Source organism: Hyalella azteca, unplaced genomic scaffold (assembly GCF_000764305.2).
Source record: "Hyalella azteca isolate HAZT.00-mixed unplaced genomic scaffold, Hazt_2.0.2 contig13716, whole genome shotgun sequence".
Taxonomy (NCBI): Eukaryota; Metazoa; Arthropoda; class Malacostraca; order Amphipoda; family Hyalellidae; genus Hyalella; species Hyalella azteca.
In genome coordinates this window covers 13,377-26,237 of record NW_025943628.1, presented here as the reverse complement: position 1 = coordinate 26,237, position 12,861 = coordinate 13,377, and the positions used below count along the sequence as shown (strand labels likewise).

General features: G+C 48.1%; 1 protein-coding gene across 1 annotated transcript in view; it reads right to left on the bottom strand.

The window, feature by feature from the left end:
• Positions 1-8,913, bottom strand: part of LOC108668018 (titin) — a gene marked incomplete in the record, with an annotated part of 33,998 nt that extends 25,085 nt beyond the window's left edge. Inside the window, 1 exon segment of the mRNA XM_047883810.1 lies at positions 8,756-8,913.
• Positions 8,914-12,861: the final 3,948 nt, after the last annotated feature.

Genomic DNA, 12,861 nt, shown 5'->3' with positions numbered 1-12,861 from the left:
ACACCACACAGCTGGTGCACACCACACAGCTGGTGCACACCACACAGCTGGTGCACACCACACAGCTGGTGCACACCACACAGCTGGTGCACACCACACAGCTGGTACACACCACACAGCTGGTACACGCCACACAGCTGGTGCACGCCACACAGCTGGTGCACACCACACAGCTGGTACACACCACACAGCTGGTACACGCCACACAGCTGGTGCGCGCCACACAGCTGGTGCACGCCACACAGCTGGTACACACCACACAGCTGGTACACACCACACAGCTGGTGCACACCACACAGCTGGTGCACGCCACACAGCTGGTACACAGGACTGGCGTGTATTAGTGGCTATGCAAGCGCCATACAGAGCTTGACAGCATCAATAGACAGCGTTCATATGACGCGCCGTGCACGGCAGTGACGCGTCGTGCACGGCAGTGACGCGTCGTGCACGGCAGTGACGCGTCGTGCACGGCAGTGACGCGTCTTGCACGGCAGTGACGCGCCGTGCACGGCAGTGACGCGTCGTGCACGACAGTGACGCGTCGTGCACGGCAGTGACGCGTCGTGCACGGCAGTGACGCGCCGGGCACGGCAGTGACGCGCCGGGCACGGCAGTGACGCGTCGTGCACGGCAGTGACGCGTCGTGCACGGCAGTGACGCGTCGTGCACGGCAGTGACGCGTCGTGCACGGCAGTGACGCGTCGTGCACGNACCCATGGGCGCCATGCGTCATGCCACCCATGGGCGCCATGCGTCATGCCACCCATGGGCGCCATGCGTCATGCCACCCATGGGCGCCATGCGTCATGCCACCCATGGGCGCCATGCGTCATGCCACCCATGGGCGCCATGCGTCATGCCACCCATGGGCGCCATGCGTCATGCCACCCATGGGCGCCATGCGTCATGCCACCCATGGGCGCCATGCGTCATGCCACCCATGGGCGCCATGCGTCATGCCACCCATGGGCGCCATGCGTCATGCCACCCATGGGCGCCATGCGTCATGCCACCCATGGGCGCCATGCGTCATGCCACCCATGGGCGCCATGCGTCATGCCACCCATGGGCGCCATGCGTCATGCCACCCATGGGCGCCATGCGTCATGCCACCCATGGGCGCCATGCGTCATGCCACCCATGGGCGCCATGCGTCATGCCACCCATGGGCGCCATGCGTCATGCCACCCATGGGCGCCATGCGTCATGCCACCCATGGGCGCCATGCGTCATGCCACCCATGGGCGCCATGCGTCATGCCACCCATGGGCGCCATGCGTCATGCCACCCATGGGCGCCATGCGTCATGCCACCCATGGGCGCCATGCGTCATGCCACCCATGGGCGCCATGCGTCATGCCACCCATGGGCGCCATGCGTCATGCCACCCATGGGCGCCATGCGACATGCCACCCATGGGCGCCATGCGTCATGTCACCCATGGGCGCCATGCGTCATGCCACCCATGGGCGCCATGCGTCATGCCACCCATTGGCGCCATGCATCATGCCACCCATGGGCGCCATGCGTCATGCCACCCATGGGCGCCATGCGTCATGCCACCCATGGGTGCCATGCGTCATTCCAGGCGTATCGATATGGACTGATTATCGTATGCATTCCTCACAACAGCGCATAACCGTGCATACAAAACGCTCGTATAACGGTCGCATAGCGCTTAACATGAACGTAACAGTCGCATAACGTTCACCATGAAAATGACGGTCGCAAAACGTTCACCATGAAAATAACAGTCACATAACGTTTAACATGAAAATAACGGTCGCATAACGTTTGCCATGAACATAACAGTCACATAACGTTTAACATGAAAATAACGGTCGCATAACGTTTAAAATGAACATCAGGCTCTCAACGTTTAATATGAACATTATGGTCGCAGAACCGAAGTTATCGCGCTTTTGTTCTGCCCAAGCACAATTCGCTGAGCTCGACGTCGTGCGTTCGCCGGCCCGCATTTTGCACACTCAAGGCGCGGCAATTAAAATTTTTTTATCTTTGGTCACAGCCGGCGAAAACATTGTTGAGGGGAGAGGAGGTGGTCAGGGTGGAGGAGGTGGTCAGGGTGGAGGAGGTGGTCAGGGTGGAGGAGGTGGTCAGGGTGGGCGGCGAGTTAAGTGCAGTGCAGGATATGCAATATACAGTCACATCATTCAATAAGTTTTTCATTTATACATTATTCCGTATGACATATTTTAACGTATAAATGCCCTCAGATGTGTAACGGTAATCTTACGTTATTGTCTTCTGTATTACGTGATAGACGATAGCACTCGTAAAATTAATGCAATGATTTGAAAAAATAACAGAAAACTTCTCGAAAATAACATGAACATACCCTATTAACAAAATTTTGAGGTGGGCGCGACTCTGCATTAGGGCCCGCCTATAAGACTCGGGGAGCACGTAAATCAGTTAGTTTCTCTATGTCGCCTCGGTTTGAATGGCAGCCTCTGACTCGCTCGGGCAAACATATTCATGATCTCAGGCGACTATATAGTTGGGAAACATATTCTTACAAGAAACTGATTTCAATCGGTTGGCTCATTTTTCCCAGAATTACTTTGCGCCGAGTGTAGTGACTATTCGGCCGAAGTCTGGGCGGTCCCCGAATTTTGTTTGATGGGGCTAAAAGCAACATCGGTAGTTATTATATAAGCGTTCAACTCCGCTCATCTCGACAGCTGAAACTAACAGAATTGAAACTTTGCTGAAACCCACTTACACTATCATCAATATTTTCATTGTAAGAATTCAAATAACATATCTCTTGATTATGCGAATCATTTATAATCTTTTAATTAATTCAGATACAGTAATTGATGATGCTATATAGGCATTATTAAGGTGATGAAGGTTGCATGCACTTTTGATAATGACTTTGCACACTATATCCCACAGCGTCCGAGGGCGGGGTGACCTGCCTAGCGACGAATCGGAGACGGAGGACGACGAAGGCGGCGCATCAGCGTGACCGAGGACTAGGAAGTCCTGAAGTCATCATAAAAGGTCATAAGGACCACACACTAATTACTACGAGTGTCGCGTAGCGCTTCTTTCTCATGCTAAGTTCTAGGCCGCTAGAAATTGGCGAGAAATACACGGTGTGACATGACAGGCCTACGTTACAGGGCAGCGGAAGCGCCTTCAATCGCAGAGCTTGCAGGCGCATTCGCAGTCAAGCGCTATGCTTTGATTGTGCTGTACTTTTAGAGCTCAACTGTTTCTGTCCTTATGTCAAGTATAGAACTTCGCCCAGTTAAAGGTATTAAATACAAAATTAAAACAGATAGCAGCAAAGCGATCACTCCACCCAATTTATTGGGGATAGAGAGCGAGATAGCGTAAGCAAATAGCAAATATCACTCCGGCTGAATGTGGTGAATGTGGAGAGGAGTGACCGACGGATTGGCAAGGCTAGAATTTTCGTCGTCTCCCAATGGTTTAAGGCCGCTCTGATGCGCCGCCTTCGTCGTCCTCCGTCCCCAAGCCGTCGTTGGGCAAGTTAGGGGGGGGGGGGAACGCTGAACCTCACCACCGTGCCAGCTGGTACAAAATAATTTGAGCCAGTTGGTACAAAATGCTGCTGTTTGCTCAGTACTGGCACTGAATGTACCAACACTGTTTTTGAGATTAACTACCAGAAAATGAGTGGTTATAGTGGCATTATTACAAACTGAATTAGAGGTGCAACATTATTCCTGCCAGAAGCAACATTATTCCTGCCAGAAGCAACATTATTCCTGCCAGAAGCTTGAAAGCAAGGTGAACCGCGTTTGTTGTTGTACGGAGGCTGTGATGAATGCAGGCAAGTGTGGCAATATCAACAACACGGCGGTGCCTTCATCCACTGACTTGGACTTCAGCAACAACTGAAGAACACTAACACAACAATAACACAAGAACACAACACCAACGCAACATCAATACACATTATCAACAATAAACATCATCAAAACAGTGACGGCTGCACTGAGAACGCGACCTTGTCCACAGTGCACAGAATGCACGCTGCACACACAAACTTTACGGTTCATCACGCTGCACACACTGCACACTACATGCTGCTTACACCACATGCTATACTTACAAAACACCACACCACGCTTCACACGCTGCACACTACACGCTGCACACTACACGCTGCACACAACACGCTGCACACTACACGCTGCACACTATATGACCCACTCAGCCGTAACGCCAAGTTTGGTGGCCGCGCCAATAGTTTCGAGTGCCCATGAACTGCAGCCCTTATGGGGCGTGCGGCGCGCGACGGGTGAATGGGCACTATTGGAGTATACGTGTGCCTACTATTTGGGCCGCTAGCGGGGCCAATAGCGCCTATTTGGCCCACTAGCGAGGCCACTAGCGCCTGTTTGGGCCACTAGCGGGGCCATAGCCACTAGCGAGGCCACTAGCGCCTGTTTGGCCCACTAGCGCCTGTTTGGGCCACTAGCGAGGCCACTAGCGCCTGTTTGGGCGACTAGCGAGGCCACTAGCGCCTGTTTGGCCCACTAGCGCCTATTTGGGCCCCTAGCGGGGCCACCAGCGCTTTTTTGGGCCACTGGCGGGGCCACTAGCGCCTATTTGGGCCACTAGCGCCTAAAGAGGAGTACCGTACCTGTGCCCCCATGTTGGGCCACTCGGCCTCTAGGTAATTAGTGGAAATCCTGTCCCAGTTATTGAGGTCGCTAAGCCATAAAAGTTTCGATGTGACAGCAAAGATCCAGTCCAAGACACCAGATGTACGCTTCACCAGCTGTACGCTTCACCAGCTGTACGCTGCACCAGCTGTAAGCTGCATCAGCTGTACGCAGCACCAGCTGTACGCAGCACCAGCTGTACGCAGCACCAGCTGTACGCAGCACTAGCTGTACGCTGCACCAGCTGTACGCTGCATCAGCTGTACGCTGCACCAGCTGTACGCTGCACCAGCTGTACGCTGCACCAGCTGTACGCTGCACCAGCTGTACGCTGCACCAGCTGTACGCTGCACCAACTGTACGCTGCACCAGCTGTACGCAGCACCAGCTGTACGCTGCACCAGCTGTACGCTTCACCAGCTGTACGCAGCACCAGCTGTACGCTGCACCAGCTGTACGCAGCACCGGCTGTACGCTGCACCAGCTGTGCGCTGCACCAGCTGTGCGCTGCACCAGCTGTGCGCAGCACCAGCTGTACGCTGCACCAGCTGTACGCTGCACCGGCTGTACGCAGCACCAGCTGTACGCTGCACCAGCTGTGCGCCGCTCAGTCGTGCACATCAGGCACCATAACAGAAGCACTTCAGTGACTAGTTGTCAGGGGACTATGCTTATACAATCGATGATTCAAAGACAAGTAATGGTTTTATTGGTTGATTTTAGTACTTTTATCGTCAGTCTGCTTTGGTCACAAGTTCACCAAGAATTTAAGTGCAAAGATAACACCAAGTTTTCATGAGCATACATGTATTATGAATTTTTTTGCTTTTACATATTTGTTCGATGTTAATGATAAGTAAAAGATGGGCCACATCAATGTCCTTTTGTACTTCAAAGTAAGTGAACTGAATGTATTCCTTTCTTTCGTTTTCAGGCGCACCTTTCAACAAATTTGAAGATCGAGAATGATATATTAGCTACAGGAGATGAATAAAATTATATTCATTTCACAAGGTATTTGTAAGAATACCGTAAACTATAAGTATAAACAAACAGAAGCGATCGTTGTACATAAGCAAATGTGCTGGCTAGCGAATGGTTCACCCAATAATCTCTCCTTAATTCACTTTTAAAACGTGGATATTTTTTACAAGGACTATGACATGGATATCTTTACATGAGCTATGCAAATTTAATAATAACTCTGGCTAGTGATACAGAAAAATGGCGTGACTGTGTGAGCTGGGGACACCGTGCAGGCTTAGTGGTTAGTAACAGGTAATGGCGACTTTAATAACAGGTATTGCGTGGCGAGGTTAGTAACATGTATTGAATGGCATTGTTGGTAACAGGTATTGCATAGCGAATTTATTAACAGGTACGTATTGCATGGCGACTTTAGTGACAGGTATTGCTGCGCCTCGAGCTGCTTGATGTTGACGCCCACGATGGCTGTAATCGCCACAAACGCGGACTGTCATGTTGTTGGGCACCCACCGTCCACCGCCCACTCGTCCACCACCCCGCCGCCCACTCGTCCACCTCCACCCCGCCGCCCACGCCAAGTATGAGCATTTCCCCCCATTGTTTCAGCACGAAGACAAGGACAATAACAACAACACGAAAACAACAATTGATGCAGATTGCTGAAAACAACAATTGCTGATGCTACCTGCTAACAACACTGCGCAGCTCTGGTCAGAGAGCCCGTTCTACTATATAGGCATCTGATGTTGTAACGACGTTAATAAAACGTTTTTTCAACGGAATCAACTCGTGGTCAACGTTATTACGTGGTTATTTTCAGGTAGCCCAACACTATATATGCAACTCTGGTCTCGTGAATGCAATTATGGAATTAAGGTCCGGTGAATGAGCGCGCGAATGACAGATTCATTCAGTACCATCAGTCGGCAGCAGCGCTGCTGAGTAAGCGCTTTCTGGCACCGTCGTTATTGAGGTGTTGGTGCTTATTGTTTATTTAATTATCGTGAATTGCTTCGATGCATCGTACCAGCTTCTCTCAAACATTCTATAGACATACATTTACAGAAATTTTCAACGTAGCTTACATTCATTATCGATGATTTTCCGAGTGTATGACCATACCAAGTGTATGATCATGTATGCCACCATAAGGCAGTTATAAACGATGTTCACAGCTTCATCTAGATTTAAAAAATTTCACATTCAAAGGTTCATTTCACTAAGTTTTGGCCATTTTTGAAAGTGCAATAGAATTGTTGGTCGACCTGAGCATACCGCATCACCAATGTTTAAGAGTGTGATAGCCCTGCGATGGTCGTAAGCTCCACGATGGTCGTAAGCCCTACGATGGTCGTAAGCTCCACGATGGTCGTAAGCCCTACGATGGTCGTAAGCTCTATGATAGCCGTAAGCTCCACGATGGTCGTAACTCCACGATGGTCATAAAATCTACGATGGTCGTAAGCTCTATGATAGCCGTAAGCCCTACGATAGTCGTAAGCTCTATGATAGCCGTAAGCCCTACGATGGTCGTAAGTCCAACGATAATCGTAAGCTTTAAGATGGTCGTATGTCCAACTATAATCGTAAGTACTAAGATGGTCGTAAGCCTTGCGATAAACGCAAAACCTGTGATGAAAGTGAGCTCGGCGATGATCGTAAGTAAGCTGATCGTAAGTCTATCAATGATCGTACGTCCTAAAGCTATTTAACAAGTCCCAACGGCGATCGCAACATCTATGGTGACAGCTAGTCACAGTGATGGTCGTAAGTCCTACGTCGGCCACAACCTGATGTCCTACGCTGTACAGTTGCAGTTTGCACCGAGCATGGCATTGGGGTGATGAATTGTTAGCAACGTGGACTTAATAACTGATAATAATTAATCAAGTGTTAACTGTGGTTATCAACTATTAGCGCATCGTAACTCACGGCTATCTTACGACCTCTTAGACACACGGCCATCTTACGACTTCCGTAACACACGGCCATCTTACGACCTCCGCAACACTCGGCCATCTTACGACCTCAGTAACATTCGACCCTCTCACGACTTCCGTAACACACGGCCATGTTACGACCTCCGCAACACTCGTCCATCTTACGACCTCCGATACATACGGCCATCTTACGACCTCCGCAACACTCGGCCATCTTACGACCTCCGCAACACACGGCCATCTTACGACCTCCGCAACACTCGTCCATCTTACGACCTCCGCAACACTCGTCCATCTTACGACCTCCGCAACACTCGTCCATCTTAATTACGACCTCCGCAACACTCGTCCATCTTAATTACGACCTCCGTAACACTCGGCCTTCCTTCATGTAACAACCGCCGTAAAATTTCACGGTGCATCCGTCATTATCCATCTCATGGATCGAGTACCATATGGACTATGCTATGTAGAAATATTAGGTATATACTATGAAGTTCATGCACGAATATACTTATGCTAGCAATATATTGGAGAATGTATATCATACATCATTCATCATGCCACTGTAGTCATGCTCATGCATACTACAACAAAACCACCTAGGTAAGAACATCATATATATTCTAGGTTCACAGGTTTCCTATTAGGCTATTTCTGTCTAACACATCATCCATGTTACCCGTTGTCTCGTTTAAATCAAGCATATCATCAAGGTTCCGTAATAATTAGGCAAACGGATCATCCAGGGTACGGTACCTATTTACTAATTTAGCCAAATAAATTTCCCAGAATCCCTATTTCTGTCCATATTGTCACATAGATTTCTTATTCAGTTAAGCATATCATCATACATTATACATCCAGAGTATGTACTACTTTTTTAGCAAAGCATTTCATCGTTCATCACAAGCTCCTATTTCAGTCAAGCATATCATCCAATCTCAAGATGTTTTATTCCTGTTCAATGTCACGGAGGCTAATATATCGAAAATGGCGTTATTACGTGCGGCGCATTTTACTGCAGGCTAGGGCGGCGGGATCCAGAGCTCGCTGGACTGGTTTAGACTTTAGTCTTGGCATGTTTACACTAAGCAGACCATTCACGTTGAGCTTTTGTCATTCCGGAAGCAAATTTTCAATCATAGAACCACTTACGTTAAGTTGTAATTCCTTTCAGTCGATCAGTACGAGTCGTTAACTTGGAACTGAACACGACGATAAGGTATGATTGAGTTCTCGAGACGGCGCCTACCCGAGTTGTTACCCGCTTGTGTTGTCACTGCACGAACGCCACGCAACCTTCCACCTCACAGTCTTAGCGCACACTGAGTCACTTCGTTGTCCGAATGTCGGACTGCCGTTCCTTCGCACAGGCGCTGCGGATCAGACGTGGGAGGAAGACATTACCTGAGATCATATCTTCACTTATGTAGAACAATCTAAATCCATTCATGCGTGAGCAATGAAGAATGGACACTTTGGTTTCCACAGAAATTATTCGTACAATAGCGTGGGCCAGATGGCAGTTGTGGATGGAATTTTGCACGCAGATGTTTTCGTAAAATGAATAAGAAAAGAAAGCTGGCAACCTGGCACCCGCACCACCATGGCGGAGGATGCGCGACCACTTCACGCCCCCACCGCACCACCTACTCAGCGCGCGCCAGGAGACAGTGCCACTTGCAGCACATGGTTTACTTTGTGCAACTCGAAGTGCATGGGTTACACGGTACACGGGGAGTAGTTTGGTTACACGGTGTTATAATTCACGATGAATTATTGTGAGCAATTGTTAGTTGTAATTTATTGCACAATAAGCAAGTCATACGGTACGGTTACGGTCTTATTCACGGTACATATGTAGCAAAATTTGGCCTATGCGACATGGTTTACGCTGTGTAGCTAGCGATGCATGGGTTGCGCAGTGTTGCTAACGATGCATAGGTTGCGCAGTGTTGCTAACGATGCATAGGTTGCGCAGTGTTGCTAACGATGCATAGGTTGCAGTGTTGCTTACGATGCACGGGTTGCACAGTGTTGCTAACGATGCATAGGTTGCAGTGTTGCTTACGGTGCATGGGTTGCACAGTGTTGCTAACGATGCATAGGTTGCAGTGTTGCTTACGGTGCATGGGTTGCACAGTGTTGCTAACGATGCATAGGTTGCAGTGTTGCTTACGATGCACGGGTTGCACAGTGTTGTTTACGGTGCATGGGTTGTAGTTGTGCACCATAGCTTGCATAGGCGCTGGATATATTAGTCAGAGATTTCCTAGCTTTAAAACTTGTATCGGGGTGTTACGGTGTGGAAAATTAAATAATGATTTCTGAAGTTCTTTAAATGTTAGAAGCATAGAAACACCTTTTCTACACCAACCCCAAATCCATTCAATGTTTTGCTTACAAACCTTTGATTTAAAGTAACATCCCTATAAATCGGTCTTTTTCATTCTTGCTAAAATAAAAAAACTTTACAGATGCAAAACGAAAAAATTAATTTTTCTGAAATTGTACGAAAATAGCACATAAATAATGTATATCCAGTGCACGCGAGTGCTCTCGGATGATGTTTGAAATTGACCATAAGATAGTGGAAGATAGTGCGACAACATCATTATTTGAAGTATGGCTGCCAACTTGTAATTAAATTAGTATTCTTCACAAATAGACTTTTGTGAGATATTAGGAAAGTCACAGGTAATAATTACAACTGTATTCGAATTAATACTAAGCCAAATTAAATCAATGCAGCTTCGGAAATACGCGTGTCTTTCATGCCCCAACATGAGGTTATTAAAGCCACAATTGGTTATGAAAGCCACAATAGGTTATTAAAGCCACAATAGGTTATGAAAGCCACAATAGGTTATTAAAGCCACACAATTGGTTATGAAAGCCACAATAGGTTATTAAAGCCACAATTGGTTATGAAAGCCACAATAGGTTATTAAAGCCACAATTGGTTATGAAATCCACAATTGGTTATTAAAGCCACAAGAGGTTATTAAAGCCACAAGAGGTTATTAAAGCCACAATTGGTTATGAAATCCACAATTGGTTATGAAAGCCACATTAAACTCCAAGTTTCGACCACATACAAGGCACCAAAACACCTACCGCATTCGAGAAATATACAATTTAAGGGATACATCTAGACCGCGGTTTGCTGAGAAAACAACAACATATGTTATGATGGAAGCTAAAAAAGACAATTCGATACAATGAAGAGTCTAGTTGATGTTTTGATTGGTACAGTGCCAGCATCGAGCTCTCTGCAGTGTTACTGTTATTGCGTTGAAGTCACCGCAGTGCTTCAGTTTATTGTAGTGGGTCGTTTCGGGGGCAAAACGGAACAATATATTCACCATACCACATCACACCACCACACCGCACCACCACACCGCACCACCACACCACACCACACCACCACCACACCACACCACACCACACCACACCACACCACACCACCACACCTCACCACACCACACCACACCACACCACCACACCTCACCACAACACCACACCACACCACACCACCACCACCACGCAGGCTAGTGTCGTCCCACTCACCATGAGTCAGGCCGCACCGTGACGTTATAGGCTTGCAACGTGGGAGACCGTGACTCTCCCCGTGCCCGCTGCTGCACTCCCCGTGCCCGATGCTGCACTCCCCGTGCCCGCTGCTGCACTCCCCGTGCCCGCTGCAGCACTCCCCGTGCCCGCTGCTGCACTCCCCGTACCCGCTGCTGCACTCCCCGTGTCCGTTGCTGCACTCCCCGTGTCCGCTGCTGCACTCCCCGTGTCCGCTGCTGCACTCCCCGTGTCCGCTGCTGCACTCCCCGTGCCCGATGCTACACTAGCCTGTTTGTTATACTAGCCTCAGGCAATGTGTACATCACACTAGCTTCACACAAAAAATCCAATGTGCAATACCTAACAATGCTTGGTATACATGACATTGCAACGACAGTATCAAAATGCTGGTCATATGGTAACATGGGGCAGCGAGCCCACTGAGGGTCATGAGCCCATAGCGGGTTTCTCGCTAAGTATGGCAGATATTGGTCCGTGTTCTCTGCCGCCGGTCGACAGTTTCACTGGGATGAAGTGTACGGACTTACGTTTTGCTAAGTGTTTGCGTTATTAAGTTATTTGCGAATAACTGTTTTAGCTCAGATAAAAATTTTTTTGCGGCTAAATAATAATGTGTTCGATTACTGTAGATGAAGCTTTTGAAATTACTGTGAATTATATTTTGAAAGTAATATGTATAGGGACAATTTTGAGATCAAGTTTAGACTATTAGCTTTTAAAATAAAATGTTGACACGATATAAATTGAAATGATACGATGCATAGTGGGGCAAAGGACCCACGCGTGTCACGGGGCAAAGCGCCCTTGGTGAAGTCTTTTGTTATACATCATTAGTTTTGTCTCAATGGCCTTCTCAAAACTATGACTTGCTTTTTGAATTACAAATTACACTTAATATTGCATTATTTTTTTTCATTTGATTGAAATGTTGATTTCATGAAATCAACTCGTAATGAACATTGTTTTAACGCAATTTGATTGGAAAGGGGCCGTCTCACTATTGTGAGGCGAGGGAACGAAACCCCATGGAGGCATGTCCAAGTTTGACACCATGCAATTCGGCGTAGGCCTGCGAGAAACCGCGAGTATTTTGCGGTGTTGGCAGAATCCTCGGGGGTTGCAAGGGAGCGAGTGTGACTCTGATGGCCAGTGCCACGATGATCGGCACGATCTTGAGGAGTGCTTGCTCTGGTCGGTCACGATGAATTACGAACTCCTCGATGCTAAAATTAAGACCTGGGCTTAATTCAATGATGAATAGACCAGAGCTAACGACTTGATCAAGCAATTGGTAAATTGCTTGATTGATTGTTAAATTGGTAAGGATTGACATACAGTGAGGATTGAATTAACATAATATATTAGCGAAGAAACGTTAAAAACTGGAAGTAGAGAGAAATCAGGTCTTACAGAGCAACAACTTCCTTTTGTGAACCCCTAATTGGGCATTAGGAACCATTTGTCACAAGCAGATTATTTCAGGCACCAGCGACCATTAGTATGATACAATTATCACTTGCCACAGTCAGACCACTAGGCACCATCGGTCACCAGCAAGCCACTAGTGTCGGCTGATAGACACATGATAAGACATGCCGGGCGAGATAAAACATAAGGCGGTCTCGCAGCCTTAGATGCGAATGCTGCCTGCCTGAGCGTTACGAGCG